Raw genomic sequence first — 20518 nt, 5'->3', positions numbered from 1 at the left:
TAATGCACCGGATCCATCAGACTCCGAAGTTAAGCGTGCTTGGGCGAGAGTAGTACTAGGATGGGTGACCCCCTGGGAAGTCCTCGTGTTGCACCCCTTTTTTCGTTTCACGTTTTTTTTCTTCTTAATTTTTTTTCCTCTTTGTACAACACATTTCTTCGATGTTTAGTTCATAATTTTTCCCTTTATTCTTTTATTTTTTCTTATTTTTATTCTTATTTTTTCTATTTTTTAATTTTTTTTATCAGTTTATCGCGTAATAATGCAAAACCGCTCTAAATCTTCGTATATACAATTACTTTGCACTTCTCTGACGGGTGCGATCATACCAGCACTAATGCACCGGATCCCATCAGAACTCCGAAGTTAAGCGTGCTTGGGCGAGAGTAGTACTAGGATGGGTGACCCCCTGGGAAGTCCTCGTGTTGCACCCCTTTTTTCGTTTCACGTTTTTTTTTCTTCTTAATTTTTTTTCCTCTTTGTACAACACATTTCTTCGATGTTTAGTTCATAATTTTTCCCTTTATTCTTTTATTTTTTCTTATTTTTATTCTTATTTTTTCTATTTTTTAATTTTTTTTATCAGTTTATCGCGTAATAATGCAAAACCGCTCTAAATCTTCGTATATACAATTACTTTGCACTTCTCTGACGGGTGCGATCATACCAGCACTAATGCACCGGATCCCATCAGAACTCCGAAGTTAAGCGTGCTTGGGCGAGAGTAGTACTAGGATGGGTGACCCCCTGGGAAGTCCTCGTGTTGCACCCCTTTTTTCGTTTCACGTTTTTTTTTCTTCTTAATTTTTTTTCCTCTTTGTACAACACATTTCTTCGATGTTTAGTTCATAATTTTTCCCTTTATTCTTTTATTTTTTCTTATTTTTATTCTTATTTTTTCTATTTTTTAATTTTTTTATCAGTTTATCGCGTAATAATGCAAAACCGCTCTAAATCTTCGTATATACAATTACTTTGCACTTCTCTGACGGGTGCGATCATACCAGCACTAATGCACCGGATCCCATCAGAACTCCGAAGTTAAGCGTGCTTGGGCGAGAGTAGTACTAGGATGGGTGACCCCCTGGGAAGTCCTCGTGTTGCACCCCTTTTTTCGTTTCACGTTTTTTTTTCTTCTTAATTTTTTTTCCTCTTTGTACAACACATTTCTTCGATGTTTAGTTCATAATTTTTCACTTTATTCTTTTATTTTTTCTTATTTTTATTCTTATTTTTTCTATTTTTTAATTTTTTTATCAGTTTATCGCGTAATAATGCAAAACCGCTCTAAATCTTCGTATATACAATTACTTTGCACTTCTCTGACGGGTGCGATCATACCAGCACTAATGCACCGGATCCCATCAGAACTCCGAAGTTAAGCGTGCTTGGGCGAGAGTAGTACTAGGATGGGTGACCCCCTGGGAAGTCCTCGTGTTGCACCCCTTTTTTCGTTTCACGTTTTTTTTTCTTCTTAATTTTTTTTCCTCTTTGTACAACACATTTCTTCGATGTTTAGTTCATAATTTTTCACTTTATTCTTTTATTTTTTCTTATTTTTATTCTTATTTTTTCTATTTTTTAATTTTTTTTATCAGTTTATCGCGTAATAATGCAAAACCGCTCTAAATCTTCGTATATACAATTACTTTGCACTTCTCTGACGGGTGCGATCATACCAGCACTAATGCACCGGATCCCATCAGAACTCCGAAGTTAAGCGTGCTTGGGCGAGAGTAGTACTAGGATGGGTGACCCCCTGGGAAGTCCTCGTGTTGCACCCCTTTTTTCGTTTCACGTTTTTTTTTCTTCTTAATTTTTTTTCCTCTTTGTACAACACATTTCTTCGATGTTTAGTTCATAATTTTTCCCTTTATTCTTTTATTTTTTCTTATTTTTATTCTTATTTTTTCTATTTTTTAATTTTTTTTATCAGTTTATCGCGTAATAATGCAAAACCGCTCTAAATCTTCGTATATACAATTACTTTGCACTTCTCTGACGGGTGCGATCATACCAGCACTAATGCACCGGATCCCATCAGAACTCCGAAGTTAAGCGTGCTTGGGCGAGAGTAGTACTAGGATGGGTGACCCCCTGGGAAGTCCTCGTGTTGCACCCCTTTTTTCGTTTCACGTTTTTTTTTCTTCTTAATTTTTTTTCCTCTTTGTACAACACATTTCTTCGATGTTTAGTTCATAATTTTTCACTTTATTCTTTTATTTTTTCTTATTTTTATTCTTATTTTTTCTATTTTTTAATTTTTTTTATCAGTTTATCGCGTAATAATGCAAAACCGCTCTAAATCTTCGTATATACAATTACTTTGCACTTCTCTGACGGGTGCGATCATACCAGCACTAATGCACCGGATCCCATCAGAACTCCGAAGTTAAGCGTGCTTGGGCGAGAGTAGTACTAGGATGGGTGACCCCCTGGGAAGTCCTCGTGTTGCACCCCTTTTTTCGTTTCACGTTTTTTTTTCTTCTTAATTTTTTTTCCTCTTTGTACAACACATTTCTTCGATGTTTAGTTCATAATTTTTCCCTTTATTCTTTTATTTTTTCTTATTTTTATTCTTATTTTTTCTATTTTTTAATTTTTTTTATCAGTTTATCGCGTAATAATGCAAAACCGCTCTAAATCTTCGTATATACAATTACTTTGCACTTCTCTGACGGGTGCGATCATACCAGCACTAATGCACCGGATCCCATCAGAACTCCGAAGTTAAGCGTGCTTGGGCGAGAGTAGTACTAGGATGGGTGACCCCCTGGGAAGTCCTCGTGTTGCACCCCTTTTTTCGTTTCACGTTTTTTTTTCTTCTTAATTTTTTTTCCTCTTTGTACAACACATTTCTTCGATGTTTAGTTCATAATTTTTCACTTTATTCTTTTATTTTTTCTTATTTTTATTCTTATTTTTTCTATTTTTTAATTTTTTTATCAGTTTATCGCGTAATAATGCAAAACCGCTCTAAATCTTCGTATATACAATTACTTTGCACTTCTCTGACGGGTGCGATCATACCAGCACTAATGCACCGGATCCCATCAGAACTCCGAAGTTAAGCGTGCTTGGGCGAGAGTAGTACTAGGATGGGTGACCCCCTGGGAAGTCCTCGTGTTGCACCCCTTTTTTCGTTTCACGTTTTTTTTTCTTCTTAATTTTTTTTCCTCTTTGTACAACACATTTCTTCGATGTTTAGTTCATAATTTTTCACTTTATTCTTTTATTTTTTCTTATTTTTATTCTTATTTTTTCTATTTTTTAATTTTTTTTATCAGTTTATCGCGTAATAATGCAAAACCGCTCTAAATCTTCGTATATACAATTACTTTGCACTTCTCTGACGGGTGCGATCATACCAGCACTAATGCACCGGATCCCATCAGAACTCCGAAGTTAAGCGTGCTTGGGCGAGAGTAGTACTAGGATGGGTGACCCCCTGGGAAGTCCTCGTGTTGCACCCCTTTTTTCGTTTCACGTTTTTTTTTCTTCTTAATTTTTTTTCCTCTTTGTACAACACATTTCTTCGATGTTTAGTTCATAATTTTTCACTTTATTCTTTTATTTTTTCTTATTTTTATTCTTATTTTTTCTATTTTTTAATTTTTTTTATCAGTTTATCGCGTAATAATGCAAAACCGCTCTAAATCTTCGTATATACAATTACTTTGCACTTCTCTGACGGGTGCGATCATACCAGCACTAATGCACCGGATCCCATCAGAACTCCGAAGTTAAGCGTGCTTGGGCGAGAGTAGTACTAGGATGGGTGACCCCCTGGGAAGTCCTCGTGTTGCACCCCTTTTTTCGTTTCACGTTTTTTTTTCTTCTTAATTTTTTTTCCTCTTTGTACAACACATTTCTTCGATGTTTAGTTCATAATTTTTCCCTTTATTCTTTTATTTTTTCTTATTTTTATTCTTATTTTTTCTATTTTTTAATTTTTTTTATCAGTTTATCGCGTAATAATGCAAAACCGCTCTAAATCTTCGTATATACAATTACTTTGCACTTCTCTGACGGGTGCGATCATACCAGCACTAATGCACCGGATCCCATCAGAACTCCGAAGTTAAGCGTGCTTGGGCGAGAGTAGTACTAGGATGGGTGACCCCCTGGGAAGTCCTCGTGTTGCACCCCTTTTTTCGTTTCACGTTTTTTTTTCTTCTTAATTTTTTTTCCTCTTTGTACAACACATTTCTTCGATGTTTAGTTCATAATTTTTCACTTTATTCTTTTATTTTTTCTTATTTTTATTCTTATTTTTTCTATTTTTTAATTTTTTTTATCAGTTTATCGCGTAATAATGCAAAACCGCTCTAAATCTTCGTATATACAATTACTTTGCACTTCTCTGACGGGTGCGATCATACCAGCACTAATGCACCGGATCCCATCAGAACTCCGAAGTTAAGCGTGCTTGGGCGAGAGTAGTACTAGGATGGGTGACCCCCTGGGAAGTCCTCGTGTTGCACCCCTTTTTTCGTTTCACGTTTTTTTTTCTTCTTAATTTTTTTTCCTCTTTGTACAACACATTTCTTCGATGTTTAGTTCATAATTTTTCCCTTTATTCTTTTATTTTTTCTTATTTTTATTCTTATTTTTTCTATTTTTTAATTTTTTTTATCAGTTTATCGCGTAATAATGCAAAACCGCTCTAAATCTTCGTATATACAATTACTTTGCACTTCTCTGACGGGTGCGATCATACCAGCACTAATGCACCGGATCCCATCAGAACTCCGAAGTTAAGCGTGCTTGGGCGAGAGTAGTACTAGGATGGGTGACCCCCTGGGAAGTCCTCGTGTTGCACCCCTTTTTTCGTTTCACGTTTTTTTTCTTCTTAATTTTTTTTCCTCTTTGTACAACACATTTCTTCGATGTTTAGTTCATAATTTTTCCCTTTATTCTTTTATTTTTTCTTATTTTTATTCTTATTTTTTCTATTTTTTAATTTTTTTTATCAGTTTATCGCGTAATAATGCAAAACCGCTCTAAATCTTCGTATATACAATTACTTTGCACTTCTCTGACGGGTGCGATCATACCAGCACTAATGCACCGGATCCCATCAGAACTCCGAAGTTAAGCGTGCTTGGGCGAGAGTAGTACTAGGATGGGTGACCCCCTGGGAAGTCCTCGTGTTGCACCCCTTTTTTCGTTTCACGTTTTTTTTTCTTCTTAATTTTTTTTCCTCTTTGTACAACACATTTCTTCGATGTTTAGTTCATAATTTTTCACTTTATTCTTTTATTTTTTCTTATTTTTATTCTTATTTTTTCTATTTTTTAATTTTTTTTATCAGTTTATCGCGTAATAATGCAAAACCGCTCTAAATCTTCGTATATACAATTACTTTGCACTTCTCTGACGGGTGCGATCATACCAGCACTAATGCACCGGATCCCATCAGAACTCCGAAGTTAAGCGTGCTTGGGCGAGAGTAGTACTAGGATGGGTGACCCCCTGGGAAGTCCTCGTGTTGCACCCCTTTTTTCGTTTCACGTTTTTTTTTCTTCTTAATTTTTTTTCCTCTTTGTACAACACATTTCTTCGATGTTTAGTTCATAATTTTTCCCTTTATTCTTTTATTTTTTCTTATTTTTATTCTTATTTTTTCTATTTTTTAATTTTTTTTATCAGTTTATCGCGTAATAATGCAAAACCGCTCTAAATCTTCGTATATACAATTACTTTGCACTTCTCTGACGGGTGCGATCATACCAGCACTAATGCACCGGATCCCATCAGAACTCCGAAGTTAAGCGTGCTTGGGCGAGAGTAGTACTAGGATGGGTGACCCCCTGGGAAGTCCTCGTGTTGCACCCCTTTTTTCGTTTCACGTTTTTTTTTCTTCTTAATTTTTTTTCCTCTTTGTACAACACATTTCTTCGATGTTTAGTTCATAATTTTTCACTTTATTCTTTTATTTTTTCTTATTTTTATTCTTATTTTTTCTATTTTTTAATTTTTTTTATCAGTTTATCGCGTAATAATGCAAAACCGCTCTAAATCTTCGTATATACAATTACTTTGCACTTCTCTGACGGGTGCGATCATACCAGCACTAATGCACCGGATCCCATCAGAACTCCGAAGTTAAGCGTGCTTGGGCGAGAGTAGTACTAGGATGGGTGACCCCCTGGGAAGTCCTCGTGTTGCACCCCTTTTTTCGTTTCACGTTTTTTTTTCTTCTTAATTTTTTTTCCTCTTTGTACAACACATTTCTTCGATGTTTAGTTCATAATTTTTCACTTTATTCTTTTATTTTTTCTTATTTTTATTCTTATTTTTTCTATTTTTTAATTTTTTTTATCAGTTTATCGCGTAATAATGCAAAACCGCTCTAAATCTTCGTATATACAATTACTTTGCACTTCTCTGACGGGTGCGATCATACCAGCACTAATGCACCGGATCCCATCAGAACTCCGAAGTTAAGCGTGCTTGGGCGAGAGTAGTACTAGGATGGGTGACCCCCTGGGAAGTCCTCGTGTTGCACCCCTTTTTTCGTTTCACGTTTTTTTTTCTTCTTAATTTTTTTTCCTCTTTGTACAACACATTTCTTCGATGTTTAGTTCATAATTTTTCCCTTTATTCTTTTATTTTTTCTTATTTTTATTCTTATTTTTTCTATTTTTTAATTTTTTTTATCAGTTTATCGCGTAATAATGCAAAACCGCTCTAAATCTTCGTATATACAATTACTTTGCACTTCTCTGACGGGTGCGATCATACCAGCACTAATGCACCGGATCCCATCAGAACTCCGAAGTTAAGCGTGCTTGGGCGAGAGTAGTACTAGGATGGGTGACCCCCTGGGAAGTCCTCGTGTTGCACCCCTTTTTTCGTTTCACGTTTTTTTTTCTTCTTAATTTTTTTTCCTCTTTGTACAACACATTTCTTCGATGTTTAGTTCATAATTTTTCCCTTTATTCTTTTATTTTTTCTTATTTTTATTCTTATTTTTTCTATTTTTTAATTTTTTTTATCAGTTTATCGCGTAATAATGCAAAACCGCTCTAAATCTTCGTATATACAATTACTTTGCACTTCTCTGACGGGTGCGATCATACCAGCACTAATGCACCGGATCCCATCAGAACTCCGAAGTTAAGCGTGCTTGGGCGAGAGTAGTACTAGGATGGGTGACCCCCTGGGAAGTCCTCGTGTTGCACCCCTTTTTTCGTTTCACGTTTTTTTTTCTTCTTAATTTTTTTTCCTCTTTGTACAACACATTTCTTCGATGTTTAGTTCATAATTTTTCACTTTATTCTTTTATTTTTTCTTATTTTTATTCTTATTTTTTCTATTTTTTAATTTTTTTTATCAGTTTATCGCGTAATAATGCAAAACCGCTCTAAATCTTCGTATATACAATTACTTTGCACTTCTCTGACGGGTGCGATCATACCAGCACTAATGCACCGGATCCCATCAGAACTCCGAAGTTAAGCGTGCTTGGGCGAGAGTAGTACTAGGATGGGTGACCCCCTGGGAAGTCCTCGTGTTGCACCCCTTTTTTCGTTTCACGTTTTTTTTTCTTCTTAATTTTTTTTCCTCTTTGTACAACACATTTCTTCGATGTTTAGTTCATAATTTTTCCCTTTATTCTTTTATTTTTTCTTATTTTTATTCTTATTTTTTCTATTTTTTAATTTTTTTATCAGTTTATCGCGTAATAATGCAAAACCGCTCTAAATCTTCGTATATACAATTACTTTGCACTTCTCTGACGGGTGCGATCATACCAGCACTAATGCACCGGATCCCATCAGAACTCCGAAGTTAAGCGTGCTTGGGCGAGAGTAGTACTAGGATGGGTGACCCCCTGGGAAGTCCTCGTGTTGCACCCCTTTTTTCGTTTCACGTTTTTTTTTCTTCTTAATTTTTTTTCCTCTTTGTACAACACATTTCTTCGATGTTTAGTTCATAATTTTTCACTTTATTCTTTTATTTTTTCTTATTTTTATTCTTATTTTTTCTATTTTTTAATTTTTTTTATCAGTTTATCGCGTAATAATGCAAAACCGCTCTAAATCTTCGTATATACAATTACTTTGCACTTCTCTGACGGGTGCGATCATACCAGCACTAATGCACCGGATCCCATCAGAACTCCGAAGTTAAGCGTGCTTGGGCGAGAGTAGTACTAGGATGGGTGACCCCCTGGGAAGTCCTCGTGTTGCACCCCTTTTTTCGTTTCACGTTTTTTTTTCTTCTTAATTTTTTTTCCTCTTTGTACAACACATTTCTTCGATGTTTAGTTCATAATTTTTCACTTTATTCTTTTATTTTTTCTTATTTTTATTCTTATTTTTTCTATTTTTTAATTTTTTTTATCAGTTTATCGCGTAATAATGCAAAACCGCTCTAAATCTTCGTATATACAATTACTTTGCACTTCTCTGACGGGTGCGATCATACCAGCACTAATGCACCGGATCCCATCAGAACTCCGAAGTTAAGCGTGCTTGGGCGAGAGTAGTACTAGGATGGGTGACCCCCTGGGAAGTCCTCGTGTTGCACCCCTTTTTTCGTTTCACGTTTTTTTTTCTTCTTAATTTTTTTTCCTCTTTGTACAACACATTTCTTCGATGTTTAGTTCATAATTTTTCACTTTATTCTTTTATTTTTTCTTATTTTTATTCTTATTTTTTCTATTTTTTAATTTTTTTATCAGTTTATCGCGTAATAATGCAAAACCGCTCTAAATCTTCGTATATACAATTACTTTGCACTTCTCTGACGGGTGCGATCATACCAGCACTAATGCACCGGATCCCATCAGAACTCCGAAGTTAAGCGTGCTTGGGCGAGAGTAGTACTAGGATGGGTGACCCCCTGGGAAGTCCTCGTGTTGCACCCCTTTTTTCGTTTCACGTTTTTTTTTCTTCTTAATTTTTTTTCCTCTTTGTACAACACATTTCTTCGATGTTTAGTTCATAATTTTTCACTTTATTCTTTTATTTTTTCTTATTTTTATTCTTATTTTTTCTATTTTTTAATTTTTTTTATCAGTTTATCGCGTAATAATGCAAAACCGCTCTAAATCTTCGTATATACAATTACTTTGCACTTCTCTGACGGGTGCGATCATACCAGCACTAATGCACCGGATCCCATCAGAACTCCGAAGTTAAGCGTGCTTGGGCGAGAGTAGTACTAGGATGGGTGACCCCCTGGGAAGTCCTCGTGTTGCACCCCTTTTTTCGTTTCACGTTTTTTTTTCTTCTTAATTTTTTTTCCTCTTTGTACAACACATTTCTTCGATGTTTAGTTCATAATTTTTCCCTTTATTCTTTTATTTTTTCTTATTTTTATTCTTATTTTTTCTATTTTTTAATTTTTTTTATCAGTTTATCGCGTAATAATGCAAAACCGCTCTAAATCTTCGTATATACAATTACTTTGCACTTCTCTGACGGGTGCGATCATACCAGCACTAATGCACCGGATCCCATCAGAACTCCGAAGTTAAGCGTGCTTGGGCGAGAGTAGTACTAGGATGGGTGACCCCCTGGGAAGTCCTCGTGTTGCACCCCTTTTTTCGTTTCACGTTTTTTTTCTTCTTAATTTTTTTTCCTCTTTGTACAACACATTTCTTCGATGTTTAGTTCATAATTTTTCACTTTATTCTTTTATTTTTTCTTATTTTTATTCTTATTTTTTCTATTTTTTAATTTTTTTTATCAGTTTATCGCGTAATAATGCAAAACCGCTCTAAATCTTCGTATATACAATTACTTTGCACTTCTCTGACGGGTGCGATCATACCAGCACTAATGCACCGGATCCCATCAGAACTCCGAAGTTAAGCGTGCTTGGGCGAGAGTAGTACTAGGATGGGTGACCCCCTGGGAAGTCCTCGTGTTGCACCCCTTTTTTCGTTTCACGTTTTTTTTTCTTCTTAATTTTTTTTCCTCTTTGTACAACACATTTCTTCGATGTTTAGTTCATAATTTTTCACTTTATTCTTTTATTTTTTCTTATTTTTATTCTTATTTTTTCTATTTTTTAATTTTTTTTATCAGTTTATCGCGTAATAATGCAAAACCGCTCTAAATCTTCGTATATACAATTACTTTGCACTTCTCTGACGGGTGCGATCATACCAGCACTAATGCACCGGATCCCATCAGAACTCCGAAGTTAAGCGTGCTTGGGCGAGAGTAGTACTAGGATGGGTGACCCCCTGGGAAGTCCTCGTGTTGCACCCCTTTTTTCGTTTCACGTTTTTTTTTCTTCTTAATTTTTTTTCCTCTTTGTACAACACATTTCTTCGATGTTTAGTTCATAATTTTTCACTTTATTCTTTTATTTTTTCTTATTTTTATTCTTATTTTTTCTATTTTTTAATTTTTTTTATCAGTTTATCGCGTAATAATGCAAAACCGCTCTAAATCTTCGTATATACAATTACTTTGCACTTCTCTGACGGGTGCGATCATACCAGCACTAATGCACCGGATCCCATCAGAACTCCGAAGTTAAGCGTGCTTGGGCGAGAGTAGTACTAGGATGGGTGACCCCCTGGGAAGTCCTCGTGTTGCACCCCTTTTTTCGTTTCACGTTTTTTTTTCTTCTTAATTTTTTTTCCTCTTTGTACAACACATTTCTTCGATGTTTAGTTCATAATTTTTCACTTTATTCTTTTATTTTTTCTTATTTTTATTCTTATTTTTTCTATTTTTTAATTTTTTTTATCAGTTTATCGCGTAATAATGCAAAACCGCTCTAAATCTTCGTATATACAATTACTTTGCACTTCTCTGACGGGTGCGATCATACCAGCACTAATGCACCGGATCCCATCAGAACTCCGAAGTTAAGCGTGCTTGGGCGAGAGTAGTACTAGGATGGGTGACCCCCTGGGAAGTCCTCGTGTTGCACCCCTTTTTTCGTTTCACGTTTTTTTTTCTTCTTAATTTTTTTTCCTCTTTGTACAACACATTTCTTCGATGTTTAGTTCATAATTTTTCCCTTTATTCTTTTATTTTTTCTTATTTTTATTCTTATTTTTTCTATTTTTTAATTTTTTTTATCAGTTTATCGCGTAATAATGCAAAACCGCTCTAAATCTTCGTATATACAATTACTTTGCACTTCTCTGACGGGTGCGATCATACCAGCACTAATGCACCGGATCCCATCAGAACTCCGAAGTTAAGCGTGCTTGGGCGAGAGTAGTACTAGGATGGGTGACCCCCTGGGAAGTCCTCGTGTTGCACCCCTTTTTTCGTTTCACGTTTTTTTTCTTCTTAATTTTTTTTCCTCTTTGTACAACACATTTCTTCGATGTTTAGTTCATAATTTTTCACTTTATTCTTTTATTTTTTCTTATTTTTATTCTTATTTTTTCTATTTTTTAATTTTTTTATCAGTTTATCGCGTAATAATGCAAAACCGCTCTAAATCTTCGTATATACAATTACTTTGCACTTCTCTGACGGGTGCGATCATACCAGCACTAATGCACCGGATCCCATCAGAACTCCGAAGTTAAGCGTGCTTGGGCGAGAGTAGTACTAGGATGGGTGACCCCCTGGGAAGTCCTCGTGTTGCACCCCTTTTTTCGTTTCACGTTTTTTTTTCTTCTTAATTTTTTTTCCTCTTTGTACAACACATTTCTTCGATGTTTAGTTCATAATTTTTCACTTTATTCTTTTATTTTTTCTTATTTTTATTCTTATTTTTTCTATTTTTTAATTTTTTTTATCAGTTTATCGCGTAATAATGCAAAACCGCTCTAAATCTTCGTATATACAATTACTTTGCACTTCTCTGACGGGTGCGATCATACCAGCACTAATGCACCGGATCCCATCAGAACTCCGAAGTTAAGCGTGCTTGGGCGAGAGTAGTACTAGGATGGGTGACCCCCTGGGAAGTCCTCGTGTTGCACCCCTTTTTTCGTTTCACGTTTTTTTTTCTTCTTAATTTTTTTTCCTCTTTGTACAACACATTTCTTCGATGTTTAGTTCATAATTTTTCACTTTATTCTTTTATTTTTTCTTATTTTTATTCTTATTTTTTCTATTTTTTAATTTTTTTATCAGTTTATCGCGTAATAATGCAAAACCGCTCTAAATCTTCGTATATACAATTACTTTGCACTTCTCTGACGGGTGCGATCATACCAGCACTAATGCACCGGATCCCATCAGAACTCCGAAGTTAAGCGTGCTTGGGCGAGAGTAGTACTAGGATGGGTGACCCCCTGGGAAGTCCTCGTGTTGCACCCCTTTTTTCGTTTCACGTTTTTTTTTCTTCTTAATTTTTTTTCCTCTTTGTACAACACATTTCTTCGATGTTTAGTTCATAATTTTTCACTTTATTCTTTTATTTTTTCTTATTTTTATTCTTATTTTTTCTATTTTTTAATTTTTTTTATCAGTTTATCGCGTAATAATGCAAAACCGCTCTAAATCTTCGTATATACAATTACTTTGCACTTCTCTGACGGGTGCGATCATACCAGCACTAATGCACCGGATCCCATCAGAACTCCGAAGTTAAGCGTGCTTGGGCGAGAGTAGTACTAGGATGGGTGACCCCCTGGGAAGTCCTCGTGTTGCACCCCTTTTTTCGTTTCACGTTTTTTTTTCTTCTTAATTTTTTTTCCTCTTTGTACAACACATTTCTTCGATGTTTAGTTCATAATTTTTCACTTTATTCTTTTATTTTTTCTTATTCTTATTTTTTCTATTTTTTAATTTTTTTATCAGTTTATCGCGTAATAATGCAAAACCGCTCTAAATCTTCGTATATACAATTACTTTGCACTTCTCTGACGGGTGCGATCATACCAGCACTAATGCACCGGATCCCATCAGAACTCCGAAGTTAAGCGTGCTTGGGCGAGAGTAGTACTAGGATGGGTGACCCCCTGGGAAGTCCTCGTGTTGCACCCCTTTTTTCGTTTCACGTTTTTTTTTCTTCTTAATTTTTTTTCCTCTTTGTACAACACATTTCTTCGATGTTTAGTTCATAATTTTTCCCTTTATTCTTTTATTTTTTCTTATTTTTATTCTTATTTTTTCTATTTTTTAATTTTTTTTATCAGTTTATCGCGTAATAATGCAAAACCGCTCTAAATCTTCGTATATACAATTACTTTGCACTTCTCTGACGGGTGCGATCATACCAGCACTAATGCACCGGATCCCATCAGAACTCCGAAGTTAAGCGTGCTTGGGCGAGAGTAGTACTAGGATGGGTGACCCCCTGGGAAGTCCTCGTGTTGCACCCCTTTTTTCGTTTCACGTTTTTTTTTCTTCTTAATTTTTTTTCCTCTTTGTACAACACATTTCTTCGATGTTTAGTTCATAATTTTTCCCTTTATTCTTTTATTTTTTCTTATTTTTATTCTTATTTTTTCTATTTTTTAATTTTTTTATCAGTTTATCGCGTAATAATGCAAAACCGCTCTAAATCTTCGTATATACAATTACTTTGCACTTCTCTGACGGGTGCGATCATACCAGCACTAATGCACCGGATCCCATCAGAACTCCGAAGTTAAGCGTGCTTGGGCGAGAGTAGTACTAGGATGGGTGACCCCCTGGGAAGTCCTCGTGTTGCACCCCTTTTTTCGTTTCACGTTTTTTTTTCTTCTTAATTTTTTTTCCTCTTTGTACAACACATTTCTTCGATGTTTAGTTCATAATTTTTCCCTTTATTCTTTTATTTTTTCTTATTTTTATTCTTATTTTTTCTATTTTTTAATTTTTTTTATCAGTTTATCGCGTAATAATGCAAAACCGCTCTAAATCTTCGTATATACAATTACTTTGCACTTCTCTGACGGGTGCGATCATACCAGCACTAATGCACCGGATCCCATCAGAACTCCGAAGTTAAGCGTGCTTGGGCGAGAGTAGTACTAGGATGGGTGACCCCCTGGGAAGTCCTCGTGTTGCACCCCTTTTTTCGTTTCACGTTTTTTTTTCTTCTTAATTTTTTTTCCTCTTTGTACAACACATTTCTTCGATGTTTAGTTCATAATTTTTCACTTTATTCTTTTATTTTTTCTTATTTTTATTCTTATTTTTTCTATTTTTTAATTTTTTTTATCAGTTTATCGCGTAATAATGCAAAACCGCTCTAAATCTTCGTATATACAATTACTTTGCACTTCTCTGACGGGTGCGATCATACCAGCACTAATGCACCGGATCCCATCAGAACTCCGAAGTTAAGCGTGCTTGGGCGAGAGTAGTACTAGGATGGGTGACCCCCTGGGAAGTCCTCGTGTTGCACCCCTTTTTTCGTTTCACGTTTTTTTTTCTTCTTAATTTTTTTTCCTCTTTGTACAACACATTTCTTCGATGTTTAGTTCATAATTTTTCACTTTATTCTTTTATTTTTTCTTATTTTTATTCTTATTTTTTCTATTTTTTAATTTTTTTATCAGTTTATCGCGTAATAATGCAAAACCGCTCTAAATCTTCGTATATACAATTACTTTGCACTTCTCTGACGGGTGCGATCATACCAGCACTAATGCACCGGATCCCATCAGAACTCCGAAGTTAAGCGTGCTTGGGCGAGAGTAGTACTAGGATGGGTGACCCCCTGGGAAGTCCTCGTGTTGCACCCCTTTTTTCGTTTCACGTTTTTTTTTCTTCTTAATTTTTTTTCCTCTTTGTACAACACATTTCTTCGATGTTTAGTTCATAATTTTTCACTTTATTCTTTTATTTTTTCTTATTTTTATTCTTATTTTTTCTATTTTTTAATTTTTTTTATCAGTTTATCGCGTAATAATGCAAAACCGCTCTAAATCTTCGTATATACAATTACTTTGCACTTCTCTGACGGGTGCGATCATACCAGCACTAATGCACCGGATCCCATCAGAACTCCGAAGTTAAGCGTGCTTGGGCGAGAGTAGTACTAGGATGGGTGACCCCCTGGGAAGTCCTCGTGTTGCACCCCTTTTTTCGTTTCACGTTTTTTTTCTTCTTAATTTTTTTTCCTCTTTGTACAACACATTTCTTCGATGTTTAGTTCATAATTTTTCACTTTATTCTTTTATTTTTTCTTATTTTTATTCTTATTTTTTCTATTTTTTAATTTTTTTTATCAGTTTATCGCGTAATAATGCAAAACCGCTCTAAATCTTCGTATATACAATTACTTTGCACTTCTCTGACGGGTGCGATCATACCAGCACTAATGCACCGGATCCCATCAGAACTCCGAAGTTAAGCGTGCTTGGGCGAGAGTAGTACTAGGATGGGTGACCCCCTGGGAAGTCCTCGTGTTGCACCCCTTTTTTCGTTTCACGTTTTTTTTTCTTCTTAATTTTTTTTCCTCTTTGTACAACACATTTCTTCGATGTTTAGTTCATAATTTTTCACTTTATTCTTTTATTTTTTCTTATTTTTATTCTTATTTTTTCTATTTTTTAATTTTTTTTATCAGTTTATCGCGTAATAATGCAAAACCGCTCTAAATCTTCGTATATACAATTACTTTGCACTTCTCTGACGGGTGCGATCATACCAGCACTAATGCACCGGATCCCATCAGAACTCCGAAGTTAAGCGTGCTTGGGCGAGAGTAGTACTAGGATGGGTGACCCCCTGGGAAGTCCTCGTGTTGCACCCCTTTTTTCGTTTCACGTTTTTTTTTCTTCTTAATTTTTTTTCCTCTTTGTACAACACATTTCTTCGATGTTTAGTTCATAATTTTTCACTTTATTCTTTTATTTTTTCTTATTTTTATTCTTATTTTTTCTATTTTTTAATTTTTTTATCAGTTTATCGCGTAATAATGCAAAACCGCTCTAAATCTTCGTATATACAATTACTTTGCACTTCTCTGACGGGTGCGATCATACCAGCACTAATGCACCGGATCCCATCAGAACTCCGAAGTTAAGCGTGCTTGGGCGAGAGTAGTACTAGGATGGGTGACCCCCTGGGAAGTCCTCGTGTTGCACCCCTTTTTTCGTTTCACGTTTTTTTTCTTCTTAATTTTTTTTCCTCTTTGTACAACACATTTCTTCGATGTTTAGTTCATAATTTTTCACTTTATTCTTTTATTTTTTCTTATTTTTATTCTTATTTTTTCTATTTTTTAATTTTTTTTATCAGTTTATCGCGTAATAATGCAAAACCGCTCTAAATCTTCGTATATACAATTACTTTGCACTTCTCTGACGGGTGCGATCATACCAGCACTAATGCACCGGATCCCATCAGAACTCCGAAGTTAAGCGTGCTTGGGCGAGAGTAGTACTAGGATGGGTGACCCCCTGGGAAGTCCTCGTGTTGCACCCCTTTTTTCGTTTCACGTTTTTTTTTCTTCTTAATTTTTTTTCCTCTTTGTACAACACATTTCTTCGATGTTTAGTTCATAATTTTTCCCTTTATTCTTTTATTTTTTCTTATTTTTATTCTTATTTTTTCTATTTTTTAATTTTTTTTATCAGTTTATCGCGTAATAATGCAAAACCGCTCTAAATCTTCGTATATACAATTACTTTGCACTTCTCTGACGGGTGCGATCATACCAGCACTAATGCACCGGATCCCATCAGAACTCCGAAGTTAAGCGTGCTTGGGCGAGAGTAGTACTAGGATGGGTGACCCCCTGGGAAGTCCTCGTGTTGCACCCCTTTTTTCGTTTCACGTTTTTTTTTCTTCTTAATTTTTTTTCCTCTTTGTACAACACATTTCTTCGATGTTTAGTTCATAATTTTTCACTTTATTCTTTTATTTTTTCTTATTTTTATTCTTATTTTTTCTATTTTTTAATTTTTTTTATCAGTTTATCGCGTAATAATGCAAAACCGCTCTAAATCTTCGTATATACAATTACTTTGCACTTCTCTGACGGGTGCGATCATACCAGCACTAATGCACCGGATCCCATCAGAACTCCGAAGTTAAGCGTGCTTGGGCGAGAGTAGTACTAGGATGGGTGACCCCCTGGGAAGTCCTCGTGTTGCACCCCTTTTTTCGTTTCACGTTTTTTTTTCTTCTTAATTTTTTTTCCTCTTTGTACAACACATTTCTTCGATGTTTAGTTCATAATTTTTCACTTTATTCTTTTATTTTTTCTTATTTTTATTCTTATTTTTTCTATTTTTTAATTTTTTTTATCAGTTTATCGCGTAATAATGCAAAACCGCTCTAAATCTTCGTATATACAATTACTTTGCACTTCTCTGACGGGTGCGATCATACCAGCACTAATGCACCGGATCCCATCAGAACTCCGAAGTTAAGCGTGCTTGGGCGAGAGTAGTACTAGGATGGGTGACCCCCTGGGAAGTCCTCGTGTTGCACCCCTTTTTTCGTTTCACGTTTTTTTTTCTTCTTAATTTTTTTTCCTCTTTGTACAACACATTTCTTCGATGTTTAGTTCATAATTTTTCACTTTATTCTTTTATTTTTTCTTATTTTTATTCTTATTTTTTCTATTTTTTAATTTTTTTTATCAGTTTATCGCGTAATAATGCAAAACCGCTCTAAATCTTCGTATATACAATTACTTTGCACTTCTCTGACGGGTGCGATCATACCAGCACTAATGCACCGGATCCCATCAGAACTCCGAAGTTAAGCGTGCTTGGGCGAGAGTAGTACTAGGATGGGTGACCCCCTGGGAAGTCCTCGTGTTGCACCCCTTTTTTCGTTTCACGTTTTTTTTTCTTCTTAATTTTTTTTCCTCTTTGTACAACACATTTCTTCGATGTTTAGTTCATAATTTTTCCCTTTATTCTTTTATTTTTTCTTATTTTTATTCTTATTTTTTCTATTTTTTAATTTTTTTTATCAGTTTATCGCGTAATAATGCAAAACCGCTCTAAATCTTCGTATATACAATTACTTTGCACTTCTCTGACGGGTGCGATCATACCAGCACTAATGCACCGGATCCCATCAGAACTCCGAAGTTAAGCGTGCTTGGGCGAGAGTAGTACTAGGATGGGTGACCCCCTGGGAAGTCCTCGTGTTGCACCCCTTTTTTCGTTTCACGTTTTTTTTCTTCTTAATTTTTTTTCCTCTTTGTACAACACATTTCTTCGATGTTTAGTTCATAATTTTTCACTTTATTCTTTTATTTTTTCTTATTTTTATTCTTATTTTTTCTATTTTTTAATTTTTTTTATCAGTTTATCGCGTAATAATGCAAAACCGCTCTAAATCTTCGTATATACAATTACTTTGCACTTCTCTGACGGGTGCGATCATACCAGCACTAATGCACCGGATCCCATCAGAACTCCGAAGTTAAGCGTGCTTGGGCGAGAGTAGTACTAGGATGGGTGACCCCCTGGGAAGTCCTCGTGTTGCACCCCTTTTTTCGTTTCACGTTTTTTTTTCTTCTTAATTTTTTTTCCTCTTTGTACAACACATTTCTTCGATGTTTAGTTCATAATTTTTCACTTTATTCTTTTATTTTTTCTTATTTTTATTCTTATTTTTTCTATTTTTTAATTTTTTTTATCAGTTTATCGCGTAATAATGCAAAACCGCTCTAAATCTTCGTATATACAATTACTTTGCACTTCTCTGACGGGTGCGATCATACCAGCACTAATGCACCGGATCCCATCAGAACTCCGAAGTTAAGCGTGCTTGGGCGAGAGTAGTACTAGGATGGGTGACCCCCTGGGAAGTCCTCGTGTTGCACCCCTTTTTTCGTTTCACGTTTTTTTTTCTTCTTAATTTTTTTTCCTCTTTGTACAACACATTTCTTCGATGTTTAGTTCATAATTTTTCACTTTATTCTTTTATTTTTTCTTATTTTTATTCTTATTTTTTCTATTTTTTAATTTTTTTTATCAGTTTATCGCGTAATAATGCAAAACCGCTCTAAATCTTCGTATATACAATTACTTTGCACTTCTCTGACGGGTGCGATCATACCAGCACTAATGCACCGGATCCCATCAGAACTCCGAAGTTAAGCGTGCTTGGGCGAGAGTAGTACTAGGATGGGTGACCCCCTGGGAAGTCCTCGTGTTGCACCCCTTTTTTCGTTTCACGTTTTTTTTCTTCTTAATTTTTTTTCCTCTTTGTACAACACATTTCTTCGATGTTTAGTTCATAATTTTTCACTTTATTCTTTTATTTTTTCTTATTTTTATTCTTATTTTTTCTATTTTTTAATTTTTTTTATCAGTTTATCGCGTAATAATGCAAAACCGCTCTAAATCTTCGTATATACAATTACTTTGCACTTCTCTGACGGGTGCGATCATACCAGCACTAATGCACCGGATCCCATCAGAACTCCGAAGTTAAGCGTGCTTGGGCGAGAGTAGTACTAGGATGGGTGACCCCCTGGGAAGTCCTCGTGTTGCACCCCTTTTTTCGTTTCACGTTTTTTTTCTTCTTAATTTTTTTTCCTCTTTGTACAACACATTTCTTCGATGTTTAGTTCATAATTTTTCCCTTTATTCTTTTATTTTTTCTTATTTTTATTCTTATTTTTTCTATTTTTTAATTTTTTTTATCAGTTTATCGCGTAATAATGCAAAACCGCTCTAAATCTTCGTATATACAATTACTTTGCACTTCTCTGACGGGTGCGATCATACCAGCACTAATGCACCGGATCCCATCAGAACTCCGAAGTTAAGCGTGCTTGGGCGAGAGTAGTACTAGGATGGGTGACCCCCTGGGAAGTCCTCGTGTTGCACCCCTTTTTTCGTTTCACGTTTTTTTTTCTTCTTAATTTTTTTTCCTCTTTGTACAACACATTTCTTCGATGTTTAGTTCATAATTTTTCCCTTTATTCTTTTATTTTTTCTTATTTTTATTCTTATTTTTTCTATTTTTTAATTTTTTTTATCAGTTTATCGCGTAATAATGCAAAACCGCTCTAAATCTTCGTATATACAATTACTTTGCACTTCTCTGACGGGTGCGATCATACCAGCACTAATGCACCGGATCCCATCAGAACTCCGAAGTTAAGCGTGCTTGGGCGAGAGTAGTACTAGGATGGGTGACCCCCTGGGAAGTCCTCGTGTTGCACCCCTTTTTTCGTTTCACGTTTTTTTTTCTTCTTAATTTTTTTTCCTCTTTGTACAACACATTTCTTCGATGTTTAGTTCATAATTTTTCACTTTATTCTTTTATTTTTTCTTATTTTTATTCTTATTTTTTCTATTTTTTAATTTTTTTATCAGTTTATCGCGTAATAATGCAAAACCGCTCTAAATCTTCGTATATACAATTACTTTGCACTTCTCTGACGGGTGCGATCATACCAGCACTAATGCACCGGATCCCATCAGAACTCCGAAGTTAAGCGTGCTTGGGCGAGAGTAGTACTAGGATGGGTGACCCCCTGGGAAGTCCTCGTGTTGCACCCCTTTTTTCGTTTCACGTTTTTTTTTCTTCTTAATTTTTTTTCCTCTTTGTACAACACATTTCTTCGATGTTTAGTTCATAATTTTTCACTTTATTCTTTTATTTTTTCTTATTTTTATTCTTATTTTTTCTATTTTTTAATTTTTTTATCAGTTTATCGCGTAATAATG

At 35.3% G+C, this 20518-nt stretch overlaps 60 non-coding genes and 1 pseudogene across 60 annotated transcripts; all 61 read left to right on the top strand.

The window, feature by feature from the left end:
• LOC141704949 (5S ribosomal RNA) lies at positions 1-97 on the top strand (annotated as a pseudogene; the record flags this gene model as incomplete).
• A 218-nt stretch (positions 98-315) lies between these two features.
• LOC141704948 (5S ribosomal RNA) lies at positions 316-434 on the top strand. The gene has a single exon (XR_012568151.1). It is a non-coding gene; the product is annotated as a 5S ribosomal RNA (ribosomal RNA).
• A 219-nt stretch (positions 435-653) lies between these two features.
• On the top strand, positions 654-772 carry LOC141704947 (5S ribosomal RNA). The gene has a single exon (XR_012568150.1). It is a non-coding gene; the product is annotated as a 5S ribosomal RNA (ribosomal RNA).
• Positions 773-990: 218 nt separating this feature from the next.
• On the top strand, positions 991-1109 carry LOC141704946 (5S ribosomal RNA). The gene has a single exon (XR_012568149.1). It is a non-coding gene; the product is annotated as a 5S ribosomal RNA (ribosomal RNA).
• Positions 1110-1327: 218 nt separating this feature from the next.
• On the top strand, positions 1328-1446 carry LOC141704945 (5S ribosomal RNA). The gene has a single exon (XR_012568148.1). It is a non-coding gene; the product is annotated as a 5S ribosomal RNA (ribosomal RNA).
• Positions 1447-1665: 219 nt separating this feature from the next.
• On the top strand, positions 1666-1784 carry LOC141704944 (5S ribosomal RNA). Its single transcript, XR_012568147.1, has one exon. It is a non-coding gene; the product is annotated as a 5S ribosomal RNA (ribosomal RNA).
• A 219-nt stretch (positions 1785-2003) lies between these two features.
• LOC141704942 (5S ribosomal RNA) lies at positions 2004-2122 on the top strand. Its single transcript, XR_012568145.1, has one exon. It is a non-coding gene; the product is annotated as a 5S ribosomal RNA (ribosomal RNA).
• A 219-nt stretch (positions 2123-2341) lies between these two features.
• LOC141704941 (5S ribosomal RNA) lies at positions 2342-2460 on the top strand. Its single transcript, XR_012568144.1, has one exon. It is a non-coding gene; the product is annotated as a 5S ribosomal RNA (ribosomal RNA).
• Positions 2461-2679: 219 nt separating this feature from the next.
• LOC141704940 (5S ribosomal RNA) lies at positions 2680-2798 on the top strand. Its single transcript, XR_012568143.1, has one exon. It is a non-coding gene; the product is annotated as a 5S ribosomal RNA (ribosomal RNA).
• Positions 2799-3016: 218 nt separating this feature from the next.
• On the top strand, positions 3017-3135 carry LOC141704939 (5S ribosomal RNA). The gene has a single exon (XR_012568142.1). It is a non-coding gene; the product is annotated as a 5S ribosomal RNA (ribosomal RNA).
• Positions 3136-3354: 219 nt separating this feature from the next.
• LOC141704938 (5S ribosomal RNA) lies at positions 3355-3473 on the top strand. Its single transcript, XR_012568141.1, has one exon. It is a non-coding gene; the product is annotated as a 5S ribosomal RNA (ribosomal RNA).
• Positions 3474-3692: 219 nt separating this feature from the next.
• Positions 3693-3811, top strand: LOC141705000 (5S ribosomal RNA). The gene has a single exon (XR_012568199.1). It is a non-coding gene; the product is annotated as a 5S ribosomal RNA (ribosomal RNA).
• A 219-nt stretch (positions 3812-4030) lies between these two features.
• Positions 4031-4149, top strand: LOC141704999 (5S ribosomal RNA). Its single transcript, XR_012568198.1, has one exon. It is a non-coding gene; the product is annotated as a 5S ribosomal RNA (ribosomal RNA).
• A 219-nt stretch (positions 4150-4368) lies between these two features.
• On the top strand, positions 4369-4487 carry LOC141704998 (5S ribosomal RNA). Its single transcript, XR_012568197.1, has one exon. It is a non-coding gene; the product is annotated as a 5S ribosomal RNA (ribosomal RNA).
• A 219-nt stretch (positions 4488-4706) lies between these two features.
• Positions 4707-4825, top strand: LOC141704997 (5S ribosomal RNA). Its single transcript, XR_012568196.1, has one exon. It is a non-coding gene; the product is annotated as a 5S ribosomal RNA (ribosomal RNA).
• A 218-nt stretch (positions 4826-5043) lies between these two features.
• On the top strand, positions 5044-5162 carry LOC141704996 (5S ribosomal RNA). Its single transcript, XR_012568195.1, has one exon. It is a non-coding gene; the product is annotated as a 5S ribosomal RNA (ribosomal RNA).
• A 219-nt stretch (positions 5163-5381) lies between these two features.
• Positions 5382-5500, top strand: LOC141704994 (5S ribosomal RNA). Its single transcript, XR_012568193.1, has one exon. It is a non-coding gene; the product is annotated as a 5S ribosomal RNA (ribosomal RNA).
• A 219-nt stretch (positions 5501-5719) lies between these two features.
• LOC141704993 (5S ribosomal RNA) lies at positions 5720-5838 on the top strand. The gene has a single exon (XR_012568192.1). It is a non-coding gene; the product is annotated as a 5S ribosomal RNA (ribosomal RNA).
• Positions 5839-6057: 219 nt separating this feature from the next.
• On the top strand, positions 6058-6176 carry LOC141704992 (5S ribosomal RNA). The gene has a single exon (XR_012568191.1). It is a non-coding gene; the product is annotated as a 5S ribosomal RNA (ribosomal RNA).
• Positions 6177-6395: 219 nt separating this feature from the next.
• LOC141704991 (5S ribosomal RNA) lies at positions 6396-6514 on the top strand. Its single transcript, XR_012568190.1, has one exon. It is a non-coding gene; the product is annotated as a 5S ribosomal RNA (ribosomal RNA).
• Positions 6515-6733: 219 nt separating this feature from the next.
• On the top strand, positions 6734-6852 carry LOC141704990 (5S ribosomal RNA). The gene has a single exon (XR_012568189.1). It is a non-coding gene; the product is annotated as a 5S ribosomal RNA (ribosomal RNA).
• A 219-nt stretch (positions 6853-7071) lies between these two features.
• Positions 7072-7190, top strand: LOC141704988 (5S ribosomal RNA). Its single transcript, XR_012568188.1, has one exon. It is a non-coding gene; the product is annotated as a 5S ribosomal RNA (ribosomal RNA).
• Positions 7191-7409: 219 nt separating this feature from the next.
• LOC141704987 (5S ribosomal RNA) lies at positions 7410-7528 on the top strand. Its single transcript, XR_012568187.1, has one exon. It is a non-coding gene; the product is annotated as a 5S ribosomal RNA (ribosomal RNA).
• Positions 7529-7746: 218 nt separating this feature from the next.
• On the top strand, positions 7747-7865 carry LOC141704986 (5S ribosomal RNA). Its single transcript, XR_012568186.1, has one exon. It is a non-coding gene; the product is annotated as a 5S ribosomal RNA (ribosomal RNA).
• A 219-nt stretch (positions 7866-8084) lies between these two features.
• Positions 8085-8203, top strand: LOC141704985 (5S ribosomal RNA). Its single transcript, XR_012568185.1, has one exon. It is a non-coding gene; the product is annotated as a 5S ribosomal RNA (ribosomal RNA).
• Positions 8204-8422: 219 nt separating this feature from the next.
• Positions 8423-8541, top strand: LOC141704984 (5S ribosomal RNA). The gene has a single exon (XR_012568184.1). It is a non-coding gene; the product is annotated as a 5S ribosomal RNA (ribosomal RNA).
• Positions 8542-8759: 218 nt separating this feature from the next.
• LOC141704982 (5S ribosomal RNA) lies at positions 8760-8878 on the top strand. The gene has a single exon (XR_012568182.1). It is a non-coding gene; the product is annotated as a 5S ribosomal RNA (ribosomal RNA).
• Positions 8879-9097: 219 nt separating this feature from the next.
• On the top strand, positions 9098-9216 carry LOC141704981 (5S ribosomal RNA). The gene has a single exon (XR_012568181.1). It is a non-coding gene; the product is annotated as a 5S ribosomal RNA (ribosomal RNA).
• A 219-nt stretch (positions 9217-9435) lies between these two features.
• LOC141704980 (5S ribosomal RNA) lies at positions 9436-9554 on the top strand. Its single transcript, XR_012568180.1, has one exon. It is a non-coding gene; the product is annotated as a 5S ribosomal RNA (ribosomal RNA).
• A 218-nt stretch (positions 9555-9772) lies between these two features.
• On the top strand, positions 9773-9891 carry LOC141704979 (5S ribosomal RNA). Its single transcript, XR_012568179.1, has one exon. It is a non-coding gene; the product is annotated as a 5S ribosomal RNA (ribosomal RNA).
• A 219-nt stretch (positions 9892-10110) lies between these two features.
• LOC141704978 (5S ribosomal RNA) lies at positions 10111-10229 on the top strand. Its single transcript, XR_012568178.1, has one exon. It is a non-coding gene; the product is annotated as a 5S ribosomal RNA (ribosomal RNA).
• A 219-nt stretch (positions 10230-10448) lies between these two features.
• On the top strand, positions 10449-10567 carry LOC141704977 (5S ribosomal RNA). The gene has a single exon (XR_012568177.1). It is a non-coding gene; the product is annotated as a 5S ribosomal RNA (ribosomal RNA).
• Positions 10568-10786: 219 nt separating this feature from the next.
• On the top strand, positions 10787-10905 carry LOC141704976 (5S ribosomal RNA). Its single transcript, XR_012568176.1, has one exon. It is a non-coding gene; the product is annotated as a 5S ribosomal RNA (ribosomal RNA).
• A 219-nt stretch (positions 10906-11124) lies between these two features.
• On the top strand, positions 11125-11243 carry LOC141704975 (5S ribosomal RNA). Its single transcript, XR_012568175.1, has one exon. It is a non-coding gene; the product is annotated as a 5S ribosomal RNA (ribosomal RNA).
• Positions 11244-11460: 217 nt separating this feature from the next.
• LOC141704974 (5S ribosomal RNA) lies at positions 11461-11579 on the top strand. The gene has a single exon (XR_012568174.1). It is a non-coding gene; the product is annotated as a 5S ribosomal RNA (ribosomal RNA).
• Positions 11580-11798: 219 nt separating this feature from the next.
• On the top strand, positions 11799-11917 carry LOC141704972 (5S ribosomal RNA). Its single transcript, XR_012568173.1, has one exon. It is a non-coding gene; the product is annotated as a 5S ribosomal RNA (ribosomal RNA).
• Positions 11918-12135: 218 nt separating this feature from the next.
• LOC141704970 (5S ribosomal RNA) lies at positions 12136-12254 on the top strand. Its single transcript, XR_012568171.1, has one exon. It is a non-coding gene; the product is annotated as a 5S ribosomal RNA (ribosomal RNA).
• A 219-nt stretch (positions 12255-12473) lies between these two features.
• On the top strand, positions 12474-12592 carry LOC141704969 (5S ribosomal RNA). Its single transcript, XR_012568170.1, has one exon. It is a non-coding gene; the product is annotated as a 5S ribosomal RNA (ribosomal RNA).
• Positions 12593-12804: 212 nt separating this feature from the next.
• LOC141704968 (5S ribosomal RNA) lies at positions 12805-12923 on the top strand. The gene has a single exon (XR_012568169.1). It is a non-coding gene; the product is annotated as a 5S ribosomal RNA (ribosomal RNA).
• Positions 12924-13142: 219 nt separating this feature from the next.
• On the top strand, positions 13143-13261 carry LOC141704967 (5S ribosomal RNA). The gene has a single exon (XR_012568168.1). It is a non-coding gene; the product is annotated as a 5S ribosomal RNA (ribosomal RNA).
• A 218-nt stretch (positions 13262-13479) lies between these two features.
• On the top strand, positions 13480-13598 carry LOC141704966 (5S ribosomal RNA). Its single transcript, XR_012568167.1, has one exon. It is a non-coding gene; the product is annotated as a 5S ribosomal RNA (ribosomal RNA).
• A 219-nt stretch (positions 13599-13817) lies between these two features.
• Positions 13818-13936, top strand: LOC141704965 (5S ribosomal RNA). The gene has a single exon (XR_012568166.1). It is a non-coding gene; the product is annotated as a 5S ribosomal RNA (ribosomal RNA).
• Positions 13937-14155: 219 nt separating this feature from the next.
• LOC141704964 (5S ribosomal RNA) lies at positions 14156-14274 on the top strand. Its single transcript, XR_012568165.1, has one exon. It is a non-coding gene; the product is annotated as a 5S ribosomal RNA (ribosomal RNA).
• Positions 14275-14492: 218 nt separating this feature from the next.
• LOC141704963 (5S ribosomal RNA) lies at positions 14493-14611 on the top strand. The gene has a single exon (XR_012568164.1). It is a non-coding gene; the product is annotated as a 5S ribosomal RNA (ribosomal RNA).
• A 219-nt stretch (positions 14612-14830) lies between these two features.
• LOC141704962 (5S ribosomal RNA) lies at positions 14831-14949 on the top strand. The gene has a single exon (XR_012568163.1). It is a non-coding gene; the product is annotated as a 5S ribosomal RNA (ribosomal RNA).
• A 218-nt stretch (positions 14950-15167) lies between these two features.
• On the top strand, positions 15168-15286 carry LOC141704961 (5S ribosomal RNA). Its single transcript, XR_012568162.1, has one exon. It is a non-coding gene; the product is annotated as a 5S ribosomal RNA (ribosomal RNA).
• Positions 15287-15505: 219 nt separating this feature from the next.
• LOC141704959 (5S ribosomal RNA) lies at positions 15506-15624 on the top strand. The gene has a single exon (XR_012568160.1). It is a non-coding gene; the product is annotated as a 5S ribosomal RNA (ribosomal RNA).
• A 218-nt stretch (positions 15625-15842) lies between these two features.
• Positions 15843-15961, top strand: LOC141704958 (5S ribosomal RNA). Its single transcript, XR_012568159.1, has one exon. It is a non-coding gene; the product is annotated as a 5S ribosomal RNA (ribosomal RNA).
• A 218-nt stretch (positions 15962-16179) lies between these two features.
• LOC141704956 (5S ribosomal RNA) lies at positions 16180-16298 on the top strand. The gene has a single exon (XR_012568158.1). It is a non-coding gene; the product is annotated as a 5S ribosomal RNA (ribosomal RNA).
• Positions 16299-16517: 219 nt separating this feature from the next.
• Positions 16518-16636, top strand: LOC141704955 (5S ribosomal RNA). The gene has a single exon (XR_012568157.1). It is a non-coding gene; the product is annotated as a 5S ribosomal RNA (ribosomal RNA).
• Positions 16637-16855: 219 nt separating this feature from the next.
• LOC141704954 (5S ribosomal RNA) lies at positions 16856-16974 on the top strand. The gene has a single exon (XR_012568156.1). It is a non-coding gene; the product is annotated as a 5S ribosomal RNA (ribosomal RNA).
• A 219-nt stretch (positions 16975-17193) lies between these two features.
• Positions 17194-17312, top strand: LOC141704953 (5S ribosomal RNA). Its single transcript, XR_012568155.1, has one exon. It is a non-coding gene; the product is annotated as a 5S ribosomal RNA (ribosomal RNA).
• Positions 17313-17531: 219 nt separating this feature from the next.
• On the top strand, positions 17532-17650 carry LOC141704952 (5S ribosomal RNA). The gene has a single exon (XR_012568154.1). It is a non-coding gene; the product is annotated as a 5S ribosomal RNA (ribosomal RNA).
• A 219-nt stretch (positions 17651-17869) lies between these two features.
• LOC141704951 (5S ribosomal RNA) lies at positions 17870-17988 on the top strand. Its single transcript, XR_012568153.1, has one exon. It is a non-coding gene; the product is annotated as a 5S ribosomal RNA (ribosomal RNA).
• Positions 17989-18206: 218 nt separating this feature from the next.
• LOC141704950 (5S ribosomal RNA) lies at positions 18207-18325 on the top strand. Its single transcript, XR_012568152.1, has one exon. It is a non-coding gene; the product is annotated as a 5S ribosomal RNA (ribosomal RNA).
• Positions 18326-18544: 219 nt separating this feature from the next.
• On the top strand, positions 18545-18663 carry LOC141704943 (5S ribosomal RNA). Its single transcript, XR_012568146.1, has one exon. It is a non-coding gene; the product is annotated as a 5S ribosomal RNA (ribosomal RNA).
• Positions 18664-18882: 219 nt separating this feature from the next.
• Positions 18883-19001, top strand: LOC141704995 (5S ribosomal RNA). Its single transcript, XR_012568194.1, has one exon. It is a non-coding gene; the product is annotated as a 5S ribosomal RNA (ribosomal RNA).
• A 218-nt stretch (positions 19002-19219) lies between these two features.
• On the top strand, positions 19220-19338 carry LOC141704983 (5S ribosomal RNA). The gene has a single exon (XR_012568183.1). It is a non-coding gene; the product is annotated as a 5S ribosomal RNA (ribosomal RNA).
• A 218-nt stretch (positions 19339-19556) lies between these two features.
• Positions 19557-19675, top strand: LOC141704971 (5S ribosomal RNA). Its single transcript, XR_012568172.1, has one exon. It is a non-coding gene; the product is annotated as a 5S ribosomal RNA (ribosomal RNA).
• A 219-nt stretch (positions 19676-19894) lies between these two features.
• Positions 19895-20013, top strand: LOC141704960 (5S ribosomal RNA). Its single transcript, XR_012568161.1, has one exon. It is a non-coding gene; the product is annotated as a 5S ribosomal RNA (ribosomal RNA).
• Positions 20014-20231: 218 nt separating this feature from the next.
• Positions 20232-20350, top strand: LOC141704937 (5S ribosomal RNA). Its single transcript, XR_012568140.1, has one exon. It is a non-coding gene; the product is annotated as a 5S ribosomal RNA (ribosomal RNA).
• Positions 20351-20518: the final 168 nt, after the last annotated feature.

The sequence above is a fragment of the Apium graveolens genome, unplaced genomic scaffold (genome assembly GCF_009905375.1).
Source record: "Apium graveolens cultivar Ventura unplaced genomic scaffold, ASM990537v1 ctg8437, whole genome shotgun sequence".
NCBI lineage: Eukaryota > Viridiplantae > Streptophyta > Magnoliopsida > Apiales > Apiaceae > Apium > Apium graveolens.
This window is presented reverse-complemented; position numbering and strand designations above follow the sequence as displayed.